The sequence below is a fragment of the Canis aureus genome, chromosome 31 (assembly GCF_053574225.1).
Source record: "Canis aureus isolate CA01 chromosome 31, VMU_Caureus_v.1.0, whole genome shotgun sequence".
In the NCBI taxonomy this organism is placed as follows: domain Eukaryota; kingdom Metazoa; phylum Chordata; class Mammalia; order Carnivora; family Canidae; genus Canis; species Canis aureus.
This window is the reverse complement of record NC_135641.1, coordinates 33,113,462-33,133,538: the sequence shown is the minus strand read 5'-3', so window position 1 is coordinate 33,133,538 and position 20,077 is coordinate 33,113,462. Positions and strand designations below refer to the sequence as shown.

Here is a 20,077-nt window from a genome sequence, read left to right as displayed (position 1 = left end):
GAAACCCCAGTATAGTGATTCTATGATATACAACTATCTTTCTACAAGATATGCAGATCACTACTGGATGTGAATTTTTAGTATTTGTCTCTTCTCACATTCCGTATCAGTATTGTTAACAGCGTGCTTGATATATAATTACACACCAAATAAATTTTCCAATTTAAGTATACAATGATTTTTAGTAAATTCAGAGTTCAGAGATCATTGCAATCTAATTTTAGAACATTTTTATCATCCTGGGATGATCATTTTCAGTCAACTCCCTTTCCCACTCATGGCCCAGTAATCTCTAATCACTTTCTATTTCAGTAGATTTGTCTTTCCTGGACATTTCATATGAATGAAATTACTTTATATGTGATCTTTTACATCTAACTTAATATTTTTCCACTTAATATTTTTGAGGTTCATCATCCAGGTTGTTACAAGCATCAGTATTTTCCTTTTTATTGCTCAGTAGTCTTCCATTGTATGGATATACCACCTATGTTTATCCATTCTCTAGTTGATGGATATTCAGACTATTTCCACATTGTTGTTTAAACATTCACTTGTAAGTATTTGTGTGGATATGTTTTCGTTTCTCTTACTGGGAGTAAATTCATATTTAAGATTTTTAGAAAATGCCAAGCTATGTTCCAAAGAAGCTGAGCCGTTTTGTATCCCAATCAACAATATATAAGGATTCATTTCTCTCCATCCCTGACCACACTTTATTATATATGCTTTTTATTGTAGTCATTCAAGTAACTATGAGGTGTTATCTCATTTGGTTTTAAAATGCATTTCTCTAATGACAGATGAAGCTGAATATCTTTTCATATGCTTATTGACCACTCTTATATCTTCTTTTTTTTTTTTTCTTATATCTTCTTTGGTCAAATGTTCATTCAAATTTTTTGTTCACTTTTTACTTGGGTTACTATTTCTCTTTTTAGTTTGGAATTATAGAGGCACCTCGGTGGCTCAGTGGTTGAGCATCTGCCTTTCACTTAGGTCATGACCCCAGAGACCTGGGATTGAGTCTGTATCAGGCTCCCACAAAGAGCCTGCTTCTCCCTCTGCCTGTGTCTCTATCTCTCTCTTTGTGTTTCTCATGAATAAATAAATAAATAAATAAATAAATAAATAAATAAATAAAATCTTTAAAAATAATTAAAAAATAAAGGTATTTTTGAATTATAATGTTTCTCTATATATTCTAGGTGCAAGCTATTATCAGATATATGATTTGCAAGTATTTTTCCTACTCTGTGGTTTGCCTTTTCATATTATTGGTGTCTTTTTAGACCCAAAATTGTTAAATTTGATCAAGCCTAATATTTCATATATCAGTTTTGTAAATCCTTTGCACATTTTAATCACCTGAAAAGTTTAATAAGAAAAATTGCTTTTGTCCCTTTTTACTTAATGGTATCATTCACTCTGAAGTGCTGTCAGTTTGAGAATCAGTACTCTATGTAGAAAAATTCTTGCATGCAAAGTATGTTCCATGGTTCTCTTTTGGGGTGCAGAACTCAGATAATATGCAATTCTCCTATAAAGTGAAATAAGAAATGGAGACCAAACTTTACATTCCAAAGAACTTTTCCAAGGTCAAGATCAGACTAAGAAAGAAGACTCTTTGGAAGGGTGTATGTGGGTAAGGATTTTTCATATATATATATATATATATATATATATATATATAATAGGATATTTTGTAATGTTTATAAGCATCAGCAGATAAGCAAAGTGGAAGTAAGGGAAGTTCCTGAGAGAATATGAAAAGAGTTCTTATTGACATCAGTAGCTGGAGGCTGAGTAGTTAGTTAGTCCCTAACGTAAGAGTGAGGAGCTTATGGGGCCACATCCTCAGGGGATCTGTGCTTCAGTAGGTGTTCTTCTAGGAACTCCAGAAATTTTGAGTCCTCACTGTGAGGATCCAAGAAATATCCCCTCTTGGCTCTGACAAGAAGAGAGGGAGAATTTATGAACCACAGCAGAGCAAAAGACAGTTCTCCAGGGAAAAGTATTTTGACAGCACAATTATAAACCCTTGTTCCTGTGGGGAAAGGAGATGATTCCAGTTTGGTTGGCTCTCTCCAGTATGGACTCCCAAAAAGAGTAAAAATCTGACAGTCAACAGGAGACAAGGCTTCCAGGAAATAGAATGGGAGCTTTTCAGACAGGGAAAGAAGTAGGAGACAGGACAAATTATATCATTGGAGAAATGCTTATGAAAGTCTCAGTACTAAAATGCAGACCCACTCAAACATTGATTCTCACTCAGATGATAGAACTCTCTCTTTTCCTGCCACTTTATTAACACACAAATAGGGTTCCATTATAATATAATTTTAGTGAATTTAGATGAAAGAGGTGAATACAGACTCTCTGTAATACAAATGTGTATAATACAGACTCTCTACGAGGACAGATATGTATATATCCCCCAAATCAAGATACGACATAAAAACAAAAGAATTTGAAGCCTCTGGTAAATGAATCTACAACAAACACTAAAAATAGCTCAATTCCTATCCAGATTAACTTAAATCCTCATACTAAAAGACTTTTTACCTCATTTCCTGTTACCCTATTTCTCAGATAGTATGTCCAGCTTTCAAAAAAAAAAGTGCAAACATGATAAAAGGCAAGAATAAATGCAACCTAAAGAAACAGTAATTATGAAAACAGCCCAAGATATGACATATGTGTGAATTATCAGACAGGAAATTTAAAATAACAATGATTAATATCTTAAAGAGTCTAATAGAAAAATAGGTGATGAGATTAAGGAAGGCACTTGTTTTGATGAGCACTGGTTATATATGTAAGTGATGAGTCACTAATTTCTATTCCTGAAACCAATATTACACTATAAGTTAAGCAACTAGAATTTAAATGAAAACTTGAAACAACAAAAAATTAGATAAAATGAAAGAATGCAGTGATAATATAAGCAGAGAGATGGAACTAAGATATAGTAAAGAAATGTTGGAAATAAAGACAATAGGGGCACCTGAGTGGTTCAGTTAGTTAAATTTGATCAAGTCTAATATTTCAGGTAGTACTGATTTCTTTATTTCAGCTCAAGTCATGATCTCAGGGCTGGGAGATCAAGCCCTGCATTAGGTTCCACGCTGTGGAAAGTATGTTCCATGGTTCTCTTTTGGGGTGCAGAACTCAGATTATATGCAATTCTCCCATAAAGTGCAATAAGAAATGGAGACCAAACTTTACATTCCAAAGAACTTTTCCAAGGTCAAGATCAGACTAAGAAAGAAGACTATTTGGAAGGGTGTGTTGTTGGTCTTTCCCTCCCTCTCTCCCTTTACTCCTCCTCTCCTCCCACCATATCTCCCTCCCTAAATTAAAACAAAACAAAACAAAACAAAACAATAAAGCAAATAAAGCATTCTTCGCTAGGGCTCATAAGTAGATTCACAATAGCTAAGAAAGAATCAGTGAAGTTGCAGATTGACCAGCAAAAACTTCTCACAGTGAGAAGTAAAGAGAAAAAAAATTAAAAACAGAATAAACCATTGAAAAACTATGGTACAAGAACAAGAATTTTAACCAACAAATAACTGGAATACCAGTAGAAAAAAATGAAATATTAGAATATTTATATTAATAATAGTGGAGAACTTTCTACTATTATTGACAGACACCAACGTACAGCAAGGGGAGCACAGACAACATCAACCTGGATAAATATATGTTGTGTGCATGAACACACACACCAAGGAATAACACATTCCCAAAAAGAAAGCCTTGAAAGAATCTAGAAGAAAAGAAACACTATTTATGGAAGAACAAGCATTAAAATTACAATGGACTTCTCATCATAAACAGTGAAAGTAATAGAGTGCAATATTTAAAGTGTTAAAAGAAACAGAAGAGTATAATTCTATAATCAGTATAATTCTATTACCCTATCTAAGCAAATGAGAAATAAAGACACTTTCAGACAAAAGCTGGGGATTTTACTGACAGCCAACTTGTCCTGCAGTCAATATTAAAAAGTTCTTCAGGGAGGTAGAAAATGATATAGGTTGGAAACTTGGACCTACATAAAGAAACGAAAAGCACCAGAGAACAAATAAATGCAAGTAATATCTGTGTTTTTTTTTATTTGTGATTTATCTAAAAGATAAGTGTGTAAGTCAATAGTAGCAACCTCACAGTGTGTGACTATAGCATACAGATGAATGACCTATGTGACAGCAATGTCATCAGGGACAATGGAAAAGAATTGGGACTACTCTATTCAAAGGTACCTGCACCACATAACCACATATGCAGTGGTATAGGGCTGTGTAAAAATAGACTTACATTATTTGAAAATGTATACGCCAAGGATACAATTAAACATTATAAAAAGATATTTAATTGGTATGTTAAGAATAAAATGACATAAAATGTTTAATTAAAGCCAGACAAAGAGGAGGAGGCAAGATGGCAGAAGAGTAGGGCTCCTCATTTCGTCTGGTTCCCTTAATTTAGCTAGATAACTATCAAACCATCCTGAATGCCTATGAATTCAACGAAAGATGTAAGGAAAAAATGGCTGGAACTCTATAAATAGAAAAGTGACTATTTTTCATGGAGCAGAAAAACAGAGAAGCTATATCAGAAGATAAACGGCAGGGGGGTGGGGGAAGGAGCCTTTGTTAATTGGCTGCAGGAAAGTGGTAGATTCCTGGAGCTGAAAATCAGGAACCATACACTATGCTCCCGTGCAAGCCTGAAAGGTGCTCAGTGGTGAAGTGGGGCAGAATCACAGGTGGGACGGTAGGGCTTTCAGTATTCCCAGGGGCACAGAAAGAACAGGGGGGCCTGAGCTGGCACGTTTCCCAGGCACTGGAGCAGGGAAACCGCCTTAGGTCAATGAGCCTGGGAGAAGGCTCGGCTTGTTTTGCCATAAGCATGAACCGCTGCCAGATCTGGTGACCATTCTCTGACCATTCTCTCCAGCTCTTGGGTCCCTGCAAAGGACTAGAACCAGCAACCCTCCACCTTCTTCTGGAAGAGGCAGTACAGGGGTGCACTTTACCAGAGGAACACTGTACCGTGGCCCTGCAACAGACAGAAGCAGGGTGACCCTCCACTTCCTCTGGGAAGGGTAGAGCACATATGCGAATGACTGGCAAAGGTTTTCCCTCCTGGAACCCTACAAATTGCACAAATCAGTGTCTCTCTGCCCCCAGGGAGGGCATGAGTGGGGCATACCCCACAGCAGTCTGCAGAGTTTGGCACATACCTCCATCTCTCAGCTTTGGGGCTAAGATCCATTTTTATTTACACCCTCAAAAGAGGCATGGAAAGACTCCAGGGAACAAAAGCCTCACAGAGCAAACATCTTACACTAAGCCCAACACTGAACCAGCCCCCTAGCAAGGGGTGATGCAACTCAGCCCAGGCACAGACCCCTGAGAATCAGCGCAGTAGGTCCCTCCCGGAGAAGACCAGCTGGAAGAGCAGGGAAACAGCAAGTTTACTGAAAAAACAGAACTGGAAAACTCCAGAGCCAGGGGAAAATAATATAGAGAACACGAAGATTTCCCTGCCCCCATGATCAGTTTATCCTTCAGATTCAAATTTTCCAATTTTTTAAAATTCTCATTTCAACTATTTTCTTATTTTATTAACTCTTTGTTTTTAAGGTTAATTTTTTAATAAATTTATTTTTTTATTGGTGTTCAATTTGTCAACATATAGAATAACACCCAGTGCTCATCCCGTCAAGTGCCCACCTCAGTGCCCATCACCCAGTCACCCCCACCCCCCGCCCACCTCCCCTTCTACCACCCCTAGTTCGTTTCCCAGAGTTAGGAGTCTTCATGTTCTGTCTCCCTTTCTGATATTTCCCACTTATTTTTTCTCCTTTCCCCTTTATTCCCTTTTACTATTTTTTTATATTCCCCAAATGAATGAGAATACAATGTTTGTCCTTCTCTGATTGACTTATTTCACTCAGCATAATACCCTCCAGTTCCATCCACGTTGAAGCAAATGGTAGGTATTTGTCGTTTCTAATGGCTGAGGAATATTCCATTGTATACATAAACCACATCTTCTTTATCCATTCATCTTTTGATGGACACCGAGGCTCCTTCCACAGTTTGGCTATTGTGGACATTGCTGCTAGAAACATCGGGGTGCAGGTGTCCCGGCATTTCATTGCATCTGTATCTTCGGGGTAAATCCCCAGCAGTGCAATTGCTGGCTAGAAACAAGAGCTTTAAATGATACACTGGACCAGATGGATTTCACAGATATCTACAGAACTTTACATCCAAACGCAACTGAATACACATTCTTTTCAAGTGCACATGGAACTTTCTCCAGAATAGACCACCTACTGGGTCACAAATCAGGTCTGAACCGATACCAAAAGATTGGGATCGTCCTCTGTGTATTCTCAGACCATAATGCCTCAAAATTAGAACTAAATCACAAGACGAAGTTTGGAAGGATTTCAAACACGTGGAGGTTAAGGATCATCCTGCTAAAAGATGAAAGGGTCAACCAGGAAATTAAGGAAGAATTAAAAAGATTCATGGAAACTAATGAGAATGAAGATATAACCGTTCAAAATCTTTGGGATGCAGCAAAAGCAGTCCTGATGGGGAAATACATCGCAATACAAGCATCCATCCAAAAACTGGAAAGAACTCAAATACAAAAGCTAACCTTACACATAAAGGAGCTAGAGAAAAAAACAGCAAATAGATCCTACACCCAGCAGAAGAAGAGAGTTAATAAAGATTCAAGCAGAACTTAATGAAATCGAGTCCAGAAGAACTGTGGAACAGATTAACAAAACCAGGAGTTTGTTCTTTGAAAGAATTAATAAGATAGATAAACCATTAGCCAGCCTTATTAAAAAGAAGAGAGAGAAGACTCAAATTAATAAAATCATCAATGAGAAAGGAGAGATCACTACCAACACCAAGGAGCATCTTGGGCAGCCCAGGTGTTTCAGCAGTTCAGTGCCACCCTCAGCCTAGGGCCTGATCTTGGAGATCCGAGATTCAGTCCCATGTCAGGTTCCCCACATAGAGCCTGCTTCTCCTTCTGCCTATGTCTCTGTCTCTCTCTCTCTCTCTCCAAATCTCTCTCTCTCTCTCTCTTTCTTTCTCTGTCTCTCATGAATAAATAAATAAAATCTTTTAAAAAAGAGCATCCTACTAAAGAAGGACTGTGCCAACCAGGAAAATTAGAGAATAATTAAAAAAGATTCATGGAACTAACCCAAATGAAAGCATAACTGTTCAAAACCTTTGGGATACAGCAAAAGTGGTTCTAAGAGGGAAGTACATTTCAATACAAACCTCTCAAAAAAATTAGAAAAATCTCAAATATACAAACTAACCTTATACCCAAAGAAGCTGGAGAAAGAATAGCAAATATTGCCTAAACCAAGCAGGAGAAAAGAAATAATAAAAATTAGAGCAGTACCCAATGAAATAGAAACCAGGACAGTAAAACAGATCAATAAAACTAGGAGCTAGTTCTTGTAAAGAATTAATACGATATATAAAAACCTAAACAGATTTACTAAAAAGAAAAAATACTTGAATAAAATTATGAATGAAAGAGAAGACATCATGACCAACACTAAGGAAATACAAATGATTTTAAGAACTTATTATGAGCAACTATATGCTAACAAATTAGGCAATCTGGAAGAAATGGATGCATTCCCAGAAGCTTATAAACTACCAAAACTGAAACAGCAAGAAATAGAAAACCCAAACCAACCAATAACCAGCAAGGAAATTGAAGCAGTCATCAAAAGTCTCCCAAGAAACAAGTGTCCAAGACCAGATGGCTTCCCAGAGGAATTCTACCAAATATTTAAAAAGAAATAATACCTACTTTACTGAAGCTGTTTCAAAAGATAAAAATGGAAGGAAAATTTCCAAACTCATTCTATGATGCTAGCATTACCTCGTTCCCAAAAGACCCCATCAAAAAGGAGAATTATGAGCCAGTATCCCTGATGAATATGAATACGGAAATACTCCCCGAGATACTAGCCAATAGGATCCAACAGTACATGAAAAGAATTAATAACCATGACCAAATGGAATTTATTTCTGGAATGCAAGGGTAGTTCAACATTCACATCAATGTGACAGATCACATTAATAAAAGAAAAAACAAGAACTGTACGATCCTCTCAATCAATAGGAGAAAAAGCATTTGAGAAACACAGCATCCTTTCTTGATTAAAACTCTTCAAAGTGTAGGGCAGAAGGAACATACCACAATATCATAAAAGCCATCTACAAAAAGCCCACAGCAAATATCATTCTGAATGTGGAAAAATAGAGCTTTTCCTCTAAGATCAGGAACATGACAGAGATGCCTACTCTCATACTCTTGTTCAACATAATACTAGAAGTCCTCACTTCAGCAATTAGACAACAAAAAGAAATAAAAGACATTCTAATTGACAGAGAAGAAAGAAAATTATCACTCTTCCCAGATGACATGATACTGTATGTGGAAATCCTAAAAAAGTCCACCCCAAAATGCTAGAACTCATACAGCAATTCAGCAATGTGGTAGGATACAAAATCAATGCAGAGACATCAGTTGCATTTCTATAAACTAACTAATGAGACTAATGAGACTGATGAAACAGAAATTAAGGAATCAATCGCATTTACAATTGCATCAAACAACATAAGATACCTAGTACTAAACCTAAGCAAAAAGGTAAAATATATGTACTCTAAACACTACAGAACACTTATGAGGGAAATTGAGGAAGACACAAAGGAATGAAAAAGCATTCCATGCTCATGGATTGGAAGAATAAATGTTAGAATGTCTATGCTACACAGAGTAATCTACACATTCAACGCAATCCATATCAAAATACCGCGGACCTTTTTCAGAGTTGGAATGAATAATCCTAAAATTGTATGGAATCAGAAAAGACCCTAAGTAGCCAGAGGAATGCTGAAAAAGAAAACCAAAGCTGGGGGCATCACAATGCTGGACTTTAATGCCTATATTACAAAGCTGTGATCATCAAGACAATATGGACCTGGCACAAAAACAGACACATAGGTCAATGCACCAGAATAGAGAATCCAGAAATGGATTCTCAACTCTACAGTCAACTAATCTTTGGTCAAGCAAGAAAGACTATCCAATGGAAAAAGATAGTCTCCTCAACAAATGGTATTGAGAAAATTGGACAGCTACATGCAGAAGAATGAAACTAGACCATTTGCTCACACAAGACACAAAGATAAACTCAAAATGGATGAAAGACCTAAATGTGAGATAGGAATCCATCAAAATCCTAGAGGAAAACACAGGCAGCAATGTTTTTTACCTCATCCACAGCAACTTCTTGCAAGACACATCTCTAAAGTCAGGGGAAACAAAAAGCAATATTGAACTATTGGGACTTAATCAAGATAAAAAAGGTTCTGCACAGCAAAGGAGACAGTCAACAAATCAAATAAAGGGCTAGTATCCAAGATCTATAAAGAACTTGTCAAATTCAACACCCAAAACCAAATAATCCAGTCAAGAAATAGGCAGAAGACCTGAACAGACATTTCTCCAAAGAAGACATGCACATGGCCAACAGGCACAGGAAAAAAATGCTCCATATCCCTTGTCATCAGGGAAATACAAATCAAAACCACAATGAGATACCACTTTACACTTGTGAGAATGGCTAAAATGAACAAGACAGGAAACAGCAAATGTTAGCGAAGATGTGGAGAAAGTGGAACCCTCTTCCACTCTTGGTGGGAATGCAAGCTGATACAGCCACTCTGAAAAACAGTATGGAGGTTCGTCAAAAACCTTCAATTGCTGGGCCATAGGTAGGCCTATGTTTAACTTTTTATTCATTTACTACAAAGATACAGATTTAGTGAAACTAAGGGATATCTGCACCCCAATATTCATAGCAGCAATATCCACAATAGCCAAACTGGGGACACAGTCAAGATATCCTTCTACAGATGAATAAATAATAAAAAGATGTGATATATATATATACACACACACACACACATATACATACATATAATATATATATATATATATATATATATATATATATATATATATAATGGAATATTACTCAGCCATCAGAAAGGATGAATATCTACCTTTGGCTTGATGTAGATGGAACTGGAGGGTTTTATACTAAGTGATATAAGTCAAGAGAAAGACAATTATCATATGGTTACACTCAAATGTAGAATATAAGAAATAGTGCAAGGGACCACAAAGGAAGAAGAAACTGAGTGAGGAAGAGTTACAGAAGAAGACAAACCCTGAGAGCCTCTTAACTCTGGGAAATAAACTAAGAGTTGCTGAAGGGGTGGTGGGTGAGGGAATGGGGTACTTGGGTGATGGACATTAAGGAGGAAATGTGGTGTGGTGAGCACTGAGTGTTATACTGTATGTTGGCAAATTTAATTTAAATTTAAATTTTAAAAAATAGACAAAGGAGATAAGGATAGAAAATAAGCAAAAGCAATGAATAGAAAACAATTACAAACATGGTAATCCAAAAATATCAATAATCACTTTAACTGGGAATGTCTAAAATCCCCAATTAAAAGATAGAAATTATCAGAATGGATTACCTAAAAATAAGAATCACCTATATGTTGCTTAAATATAAAGACACAAGTAGGTTGAAGGTAAAGGGATAAAGAAATATATACAACAATAATACTAATCAAAAGAAAGCTGAATTAGCTATGCTAATTTCAGATAAATCAGGTATGAAAACAAGGAAGACTATAAAAAATAAAGAGGGACCATTATATAATACAAAAGTTGTCAAATCTCCAAGAAAACAAAACAATCTTATATATAGGCTTACTTTATAGCAAAAATGAAACATATGAGACAAAACCTGACTGAACTGCAAAAATAACCAAGTTATTGATGGATACGTAGGCACAAAATTAGTAATGAGATAGGTCACTGTAACAGCATTATCCCAGATCATTGGTCTAGTGTGTGTGTTTATATATATATACGTGTGTACTTGAGAAGACTATTCTTCTCAAGTACACTTAACTCCAACTCAACTCCAACAAAATAGTCTTCTCAAATACACATGAAGCTTTTAAAAAGACTGCAAACTAGGGGCAGCCCAGGTGGCACAGCGGTTTAGTGCCACCTGCAGCCCAGGGTGTGATCCTGGAGACACAGGATCGAGTCCCATGTCGGGCTCCCTGCATGGAGCCTGCTTCTCCCTCTGCCTCTGTCTCTGCCTCTCTCTCTAGCTGTGTCTCTATGAATAAATAAGTGGAATCTTTAAAAAAAAAAAGACTACAAACTATATTACAAAATACACTGGAATAAATTTAAAACAATAGTTTTCTACATAGTATGCTATCAGACCACAAAGGAATTAAACAGGAGTCAATAGCAAAAAGATAGCTGGAAAGTCCCAAAATTATTTACAAATTATACAGATACTTCTCAATAACCTGACTCAAAGATGATGTCTCAACAAAAGGTAAATAAAAATAGAACTTAACAAAATTTGTGGGGTACATCAAAAGATGCAATGAGAAGGAAAATTATAGCATTAAATGCCTATATGAGTAAAGAAAACCTGCAATAGTCTAAGCTTCCATCTTAAAAGTCTAGTGAAAAAAGAGAAAATTAAGCCTTATGTGAGCAAAAAATAAAAAATAATAGCAGAATTTAGTGACATTGAAGATAGGAAAGCTATAGATAAAATTTAAGCAATTAAAAGCTGGTTTTTGGGGGGAGGAGGAAGAAAACCTCTACCCAAATGAAGATGGAGAAGAAGAGAGAGTAGGCATAAATTACTTATATAAAAAATGAAATTTGGTCATTGTAACTGATGCCATGAAAATTGGAAGGACAATAAGGGTATTTTATGAACAATTTAGTGCTGACACCTTTGATAAATTAAAGGAAATCAATTCCTTGAAAGGAAGAAAGCTCAAAACTCTGAAAAGGAGGGCAACCTGGGTGGCTCAGTGGTTTAGTGCTGACTTCAGCCCAGGGTATAATCCTGGAGACCCAGGATCAAGTCCCACATCAGGCTCCCTGCATGGAGCCTGTTTCCCCCTCCTCCTGTGTCTCTGCCTATCTCTCTCTCTATGTCTCTCATGAATAAATAAATAAAATCCTTTTTAAAAACTCAGAAAAGGAGAATAGATAACTTGAATTTCCTTGCGTTATCAATTATTTTGAGTCACAATTAAAAACATTCCAAAAAGAAAAGCTTCAGGTCCAGATGACTTCATTGGTGAATTATACCTAACATTTGAGGATATATTTCTACTGCACCACCCCAAAAATAGAAGCTGAAGGAACACTTCTTAACTTACTCCATGCAGCCAGCATTACACTATAGTCAAAACCAATAAAGACATTTTTTAAAAAGTTACAAACCAAAATCTCCTATGAATAAAAAAGCAATAGTCCTTAACAGATTAGAAAAGTAAACCCAACAATATATAAAAAGAATTGTACTTTCTGACCAAGTACACTCCATGAAAAACTTGTAACCTTTGTATATTAATCAATGTATTTCATCAGATTAATAAATTGAGTAAGAAAAAACATAATTACATAAACAGAATGCAGAGACTTGTAAATAATCATTGTACTTGAGTTGATAATGTTGCTTGCCATGGTGCACTGATTATCAGCCCTGAAAATATAAATACACAATAATGGAATGATTCAATAAATTGATGGAAAATGGTGGGAGCCAGTTTTCTTACCGTTTTAGAAATGTTGAGAGAAGTAGAAGACTAGAATGATCCATATGGTAATAGATTAGAACTGAAGACATCAACATGAATTTGTATTTACCTTAATATAAACTCAAATACAGAAATGTTTATAGGCAAGTGTATATACATACAGTTAGTATACACATACACAGATCCTAGATTTATTATTAAAGTGGCCTAGACACAATAATATTCCAGTAGCAATAAGCATGCTTAGGTACCAAGGTCTTGGTTTCTAGTATCACTTTCTAATAGAATACATCAGTGTTCCTGGTAAATAGCTGATTGTAGGGTTGGGACAGGTACTATACAAGATAATCCTGGAATATCATGTAGGGTATAAAGTAAAGTACTAACAAACAAAAAACTCAATTAAAGGCATATGTCAGGGGACACAGGAGCCAAATGAAAGCTCACGGCTAAAGCTGAAAAAAATTTGAGCAACAAAATATAGAAGTATATAGTAGTATTGGATTATGGAACAAAGAATAAAATAAATGTCTATGCTATAAATAAATGACTGACCACATAAACAAAAGGGTGAGTAGATAATTCTTTCACATAAAAGGATTCTAAATAACTTATGTAGCGCTTGTCCTTTAAAGAGGTGTAGCATATCTTTCCACTTCTTAAGTGTAGAAGAATTTCAGAGTACAGTATGTAAATGAAGGAAAAAAGAATACATTTATAGTGAGTAAAACTGACAAACACTATATGAAGGTCAACATCAACTATGATAAGTAATATTGATTAGTACATATCCTTAATATAAAGTGATAAAAATGTCAATTTCCTTTTGTGGTCTTCCTCCTCAAAACACATTATCCCAATCTAGTCATGAGAAAAATATCAAAGACCACATTAGGGACATTCTACATAATATTTGGCCAGTCCTCCTCAAAACTTCCAGGGTCATCAAAAACAAGGATATCTTAGGATACTGGGTGGCTTACTTGGTTGGGTGTCCAACTCTTGTTTTTTTGCTTTGGATTGTTATCTCATGGGACTAAGCCCTCCACGGGGCTTTGCACTCAGCATGGAATATGCTTATCCCTCTCCTTCTGTTCCTCCCTTTGTTCACACACTCTCTTTCTTATAAATAAACAAATAAATAAAATCCTTAAAACAAAACAAAAAACAAAAACAAGGAAACACTAAGAACTGTCAAAACTAAGAGGAGCCTAAGGAGACACGACAACAAAATTCAATGTGGTATACTGATTGGGAGCAATGAGAGAAAAGGGATATTAGGAGAAAACTGAGGAGATCTGAAGTATGTATTCAACAATACATTAAAAAAGGCATCATTCACTATGATCAAGTAGGATTTATTCCAGGAATACAAAGGTGATTCTATATTTGAAAATCTATGTGAGATATCGTATTGATAAGAGGAAAGATAAAAACCATATGACTATCTCAGTAGATACTGAAAAAGCATTTGGTAAAATACAAAATCCATTCATTATAAAAGAAAAAAAATTCTCAACAAAATAGATTTAGAGGAAACATACCTCAACATAATGAAGGCCACATATGAAAAATCAGCAGCTAACATCATACTCAATAGTGAAAAACAGACCTTTTTGTCTAATATCAGGAGGAATAAAAGGAGGTTCACTCACACCAATTTCATTCAACATAGGAATGGAACTCCTAGAAAAAGTAATAAGGCAAGAAAAAGAAATAAAAGGCGCCATAATTGGTAAGGAAAAAGTAAAACTGTCACTATTTGCAGATGACATGACACTCTACATAGAAAATCCTGGAAGGAAGTGATGGGGAACTAGGAGGATCCCAAGCTTACCTGGTCTCAATGAATACACCCAGATAATAGTCACATCGATGAGCCCCAGAAAACAAACTGAAGAACCATCTCCACAGTTAAGCAGAATCACATTGAAAACAGTGGGAAGGGCAGAGTCCCAGCTGGGAACCAAACTAACCTGTGAGACTAAACACAAATGGGAGGGACACCACAAGCCTAGGAGAAGGGAAGGAGGGGAACCAACCCCACACCAGGGATCCCAGACATGGGAGCTCTGCAAGGGTAGACAAGTTCTTATTACATTAGGCTTTGAAAACCAGAGTGGCTTCACTTAGAGAGTTTTCGTAATCAGCGGAGCTTCGCACCAGGAAATTTAAAATCCACAGGCTCCACCCCAAGACAGCTGGAAGGTGACAAGAAATAGTCCTTGCCCTTAGATAGCATGACAAGCAATCTCACAGAGATACAGTATGGGAGTAGCAGTTTGAGAAGCACCTAATGTATATAGGAAAGATATCTGTTTACTAATTTTAGAAGGTATGCTGGAGGGGCAGGGATCTTTAGGAAACTTTTCCATAATCAGAAACCAAAAGTACTCCACAAAAATCCATTAGAACTGATAAATGAATTCAGTAAAGTCACAGGATACAAAAATTAATATGCAGAAATAGGTTATGTTTCTAGACACTAATAAGGTAGAAAACAAAAACAAAATAATTATAACAAAAAATAAAATACTTTAGAATAAATTTAATTGATAAAGACATGTGTGTGTCTTTAAAAACTCTAAGACATTAATGAAAGAAATTGAGGATGACCCAAGGAAATGGAAAGATATTCCATATTCATGTATTAGAAACATTAATTTGCTAAAATTTCCATACTACCCAAAGCAACCTATAGATTCAATGCAAGCCATCAAAATATTAGTAGTATTTTTCATAGAACTAGAGCAAGTGTTCCTAAATTTTGTATGAAACCAGAAAAGACCATGAACAGTCAAAACAATTTTGAGAAAGAAGAAAGCTGGAGGTATCACAATTCCAGATTTCATGATATACTACAAATCTGTAGTATCCAAGAGTATGGTCTTGGCACAAAAATAGACATAATGGAAAAAAATAGAGAGCCCAGAAATAAAGCTACACTTAGACACATACAATTAACTTACAACAAAGAAAACAAGAATATACAACGGCAAAAGGACAGTCTTTTCAATAAATGGTGTTGGGAAAACCAGACAGCTACATGCAAAAGAATGAAACTAGAACACTTTCTCATAGAACACACAAAATGAACTCAAAATGGATTAAATACCCAAACGGGGGACCTGAAACCATAAAACTCCTAGAAGAAAACATAAGCAGTAATCTCTAGGATGTAACACTTAGCAACATATTTATGGATTTGTCTCTTCAGGCAAGGAAAACAAAAGCAAAAATAAACTATTAGGACAATGCCAAATAAAAAGCTTTTGCATAGCAAAGTAAACCATCAGCAAAACAAAAAGGTGGCCCGGTGAATGGGAGAATATATTTGCAAAGTATACAACCAATAAGGGTTAATATCCAAAATACATAAAGAACTTACACAACTCCACACCAGAAAAAATTGGGCTGAGAAACCGAATAGACATTTTTCCAAAGAAGACATACAGATGGCCAACAAACACCTGAAAAGATGCTCAACATCACTAACAATCAGGGGAATGCAAGTCAGAACTGCAATGAGATATCACTTCACACCAGCCAGAATGGCTAGTATCAAAAAGACAAAGAAATGACAAGTGTTGGTGAAGATGTGAAGAAAAGGGAACACTTGTGTGCTGCTGGTAGTAGCATAAAGTGGTACAGCCACTGTGGAAAACAGTAAGGAATTTCCTCAAAGAGTTAAAAATGGGGATACCATATCATCCAGTAATATCTTTACTGCATATTTATCCAAAGAAAATGAAAACACTAATTTGGAAAGATATACACACCCCTATTTGGAAAGATATACACATATCTTTGGAAAGATATACACATTATGCAATATGTTTATTGCATAATTATTTACTACAGATAAGATATGCAAGCCACCCAGGTGTCCATGCACAGATGAATAAGGAAGATGTAATATATGTGCCCTTATATTATACACACACACACACAGACACGTATATACATATACATATACATAGAGAAAAAAAAGAATCACAAAGGCTAGTTCAGCCACAATGTTGGCCTTGCTAGTGGGTGGTGCAGAGGAATGTTTGTGGGGCTCCCTATGAGTAAATATAGGCCCACGTAAGTGCCCCAGGCATTCCCAGCTGAAAGCATCAGCATCAGTAGGGTGAGACCCACACAACATTCTTCCATAGTACAATCCCATTACATGCGTATACTATCCTCCTGTCATTCTGCAATCTGTGGTGTGCTACATAGGAAGGACAATGTTAGAAATCACTCTTCCCCTATGTTGCTTGAGTAAACAAAGCCCTGATTTCTAACCCGGAGGCCTCGCTAGTGTGTATGTATCTCCTTATCATCTAACCATATGTGTATACACATAAACCAGAAAAAACTAAGCTTCCTTATGTTTCTGATTTAACAATTCCAAGAAGTGAGAATATAACTTTGATTTTATACTTAGAAATGTTTTGGCAGGGGCTCCTGGCTGACAGTGGGTTGAGCATCAGACTCTTGGCTTCAGCTTAGGTCATGATCTCAGGGCTGTAACATGGAGCTTCATCAGGCTCTATGCTCAGCTAAGAGTCTGCTTGAGACTCTCTCTGCCCCTCTTCCCACTCATGCTCTAAATAAATAAATAAAATCTTTGAAAAAAATGAAATGCTTTTGTTTGCATATAGAAATTATAGATAAGAAAACAGAAATTATTCATGAATCCAAATCAAAAGTAGCTACCATAAATATTTATTGTCAACTCTATATACATATATACACACACAATATACACAGATGATCATCGATGTTGCTATTATATTTGGTTTATATTTTTAGCATCTTATGAGTATTACATATTTAATCATTCTTTTTTAAAATATTTTATTTATTTGAGAGAGAGACACACACAGTGAAAGCACAAGAGCAGGGGGTAGGTGGCAGACAGAGAGGGAAAAATAGGCTCCCAACTCCAGGCTTGATCCCAGGACCCTGTGACCATGACCTGAGCTGAAGGCAGATGTTTAACTAACAGAGCCACCCAGGCACGCCTATTTAATCACTTTTAATAAGTTTTTTTGTCATACTGGTATACTATTTAATAATTTTCATAAACTTTCCTTGAGTTTTAATCATTTTGTTTTTCCTTAGCCTTTTCTAAGCAATAATATCCTTGAAATAAAATTATGATACATTGATTCTGTTTTTTCTGTTTTATATTACACTAAAAGGAATATAAAATGCTAAATGTTTTAAAAGTTTAGTTTTTATGCCTATAATCATTTTTTTTTCCTGATTATGAAAATCAGAGCTAATAGTTTTGAACTAAAAACCAAAATTAGGGAAATATTCAGCTTCACAAACAAAACTAAAAATCTCAATAGAAATAGCATACATGGTCACAGGATTGAAGGCATATGTAATCAAAATAAGATCAGGAAAGACCCAGGCTTTCAAAAACAGCAGAAAATCTTAGATCTTCTATTTACTAAATTAAGTCATGCTCTGAAATTTTCTGGTCACCATTTACATTCCTAGGTGAGAGACTGAAAGTAGCCAATCTGGCCCACACATACTTTTTGAGTTTGGAGTCACATAGTTATTTTTCCTTAAGATTCACAAAAAGTAGAGGAAAAAAAAAATCTTGCGTTGGAAGGGAATATTTTTTTTTTTTTGGAAGGGAATATTTTTTAAAAAAATAAAAGAAGTAAGGGAAATCATCCCGCGTTGCACCCTGGAGCCACTGTGCGTTCAAACTGTCTTTCTATACATAAAAACCCAGAAAATCTTTCCATCGAGCATTGCAACTTTCCTTCAAACCAACAAAAATATAGATTCATTCCCTTTCCAGTGAGAGAAACACAAGGTGTCAATTTGCCAGTGGGTACAAGAGATAATATCATGAAGCCATTTCTGTCAGAGTCCGGAACCACTAACTGAGGGAACTATATATTTTCCTTCTCTTTCTTACTAATAAACCCTATGTAATGTTATCACGAGAAGGAAGATACAGTTTTTCTTACATAGGAATAACATACAAAACTTTGGTGGCCTTGCCTGTGTTAGGTGTCAGACACCTTATGTCTCCTGATAATCGTTGCCTCTAAGTATAGGGATACTACGAAGTGTTCCAAATGTGTCATAATTATAGATTTCACTTAAGTTTTTATCAGATAAACTAACTCTCTTTCTTCTTCATAGGCATGGAGAGTCACCACACACATTTTTTTAACCCTGTTTGCAATGACCCAGAGAGGAGCACTGGCTGCAAGAGGCAATTATCAGTATGCCTTGGTGGCATCATCTCTTGGTCTCTAAGACCTGTAACCTAGAAGAGCCCAGAATTATAGGAGCAAGCCATAAACCTACTCAGAATAAGCTACTAGTATAATCTTGAGAGACATATCTCTTAAAAGAAAACATTAATGCCATTACCTTTGATTTTCCTGAATCATTTCATAAAATTCTGTCTATCCCTATATAGAATATTATTTTCAACAACTAACGCACCTATTTTAAATAAACATCAACAAATCCACTTAGCTTATGTTAATGATGACTTGCATTATGATAATACATTCTGTTTAAAATCTGCATTTCATGTTTTTAGATTATTTGACATTTTAAGTACCATTCTTTTAATTATGAAATTAATTAGAGTATAATATTCTTCTCATTAATGATGAAAATTAACATGACATGCAATATAGATTGTTTTCAAATATGAAAATTGTCAGTGTTTACTGAAAGCTTAGGTAGTTTTCATTAAAATATGCATAATTGTATCCATTCATTCACAGGACATCTTTTTCAGGAAATCATAGTTCGACTTTTTTTTTTATTTAATGTGCCTCATATTTTTTGAGGAAGAACTGAAACCTTGATTAAGATGCATTATAAATTTAGGAAAGAGACTTTTATCAGCAATAATCCTCCTCTAAGGTTACAAAGTTAAAGAATTGAAATGTTTCATTTTTTTACTTGTAAATTTTGAGCAAATAAATTCCTTTATCAGCAATTTTTTTCCTTAAAAAGCCGGCGGCTAAATCCACAGAAGATTTATGGGTTCACAGTTATAGATGTCAGCCAACTCCTTAGGGTACTGGGAGAAGAGATATAGAATAAGTCACTCTAGTCTTCAGAATCATACAAAGTGCAAAATGTACAGTCTTCAGAATCATATTACATGTTAGTTTGCCAGAATGCCTCTCTATACCTGCCCTGATCCCTACAACCTTCAGCTTGAAAATAAAATCACACACACACACACACACACACACGCACGCACGCAAAGGGAGCAAACGAATTTCAAATTGAATAGCGGTATTATGGTAATTGAAACACCAAGGTAAATTGGTTTCTATGGTCAACTAAAGCCT

The 20,077-nt window shown here is 35.7% G+C and overlaps 1 long non-coding RNA gene across 11 annotated transcripts in view; it reads right to left on the bottom strand.

Moving 5' to 3' along the window:
* The window catches only part of LOC144302647 (uncharacterized), a 115,275-nt gene that overhangs the window by 43,268 nt on the left and 51,930 nt on the right, over positions 1–20,077 (bottom strand). For 2 of the 11 annotated variants that reach the window (XR_013369603.1, XR_013369609.1), the window contains one exon: positions 12,601–12,682. The exons of the other annotated variants lie outside the window; for them this stretch is intronic. This is a non-coding gene — a long non-coding RNA (uncharacterized LOC144302647). The remainder of the gene's footprint in view (positions 1–12,600; positions 12,683–20,077) is intronic. 11 annotated transcript variants of the gene reach the window in all.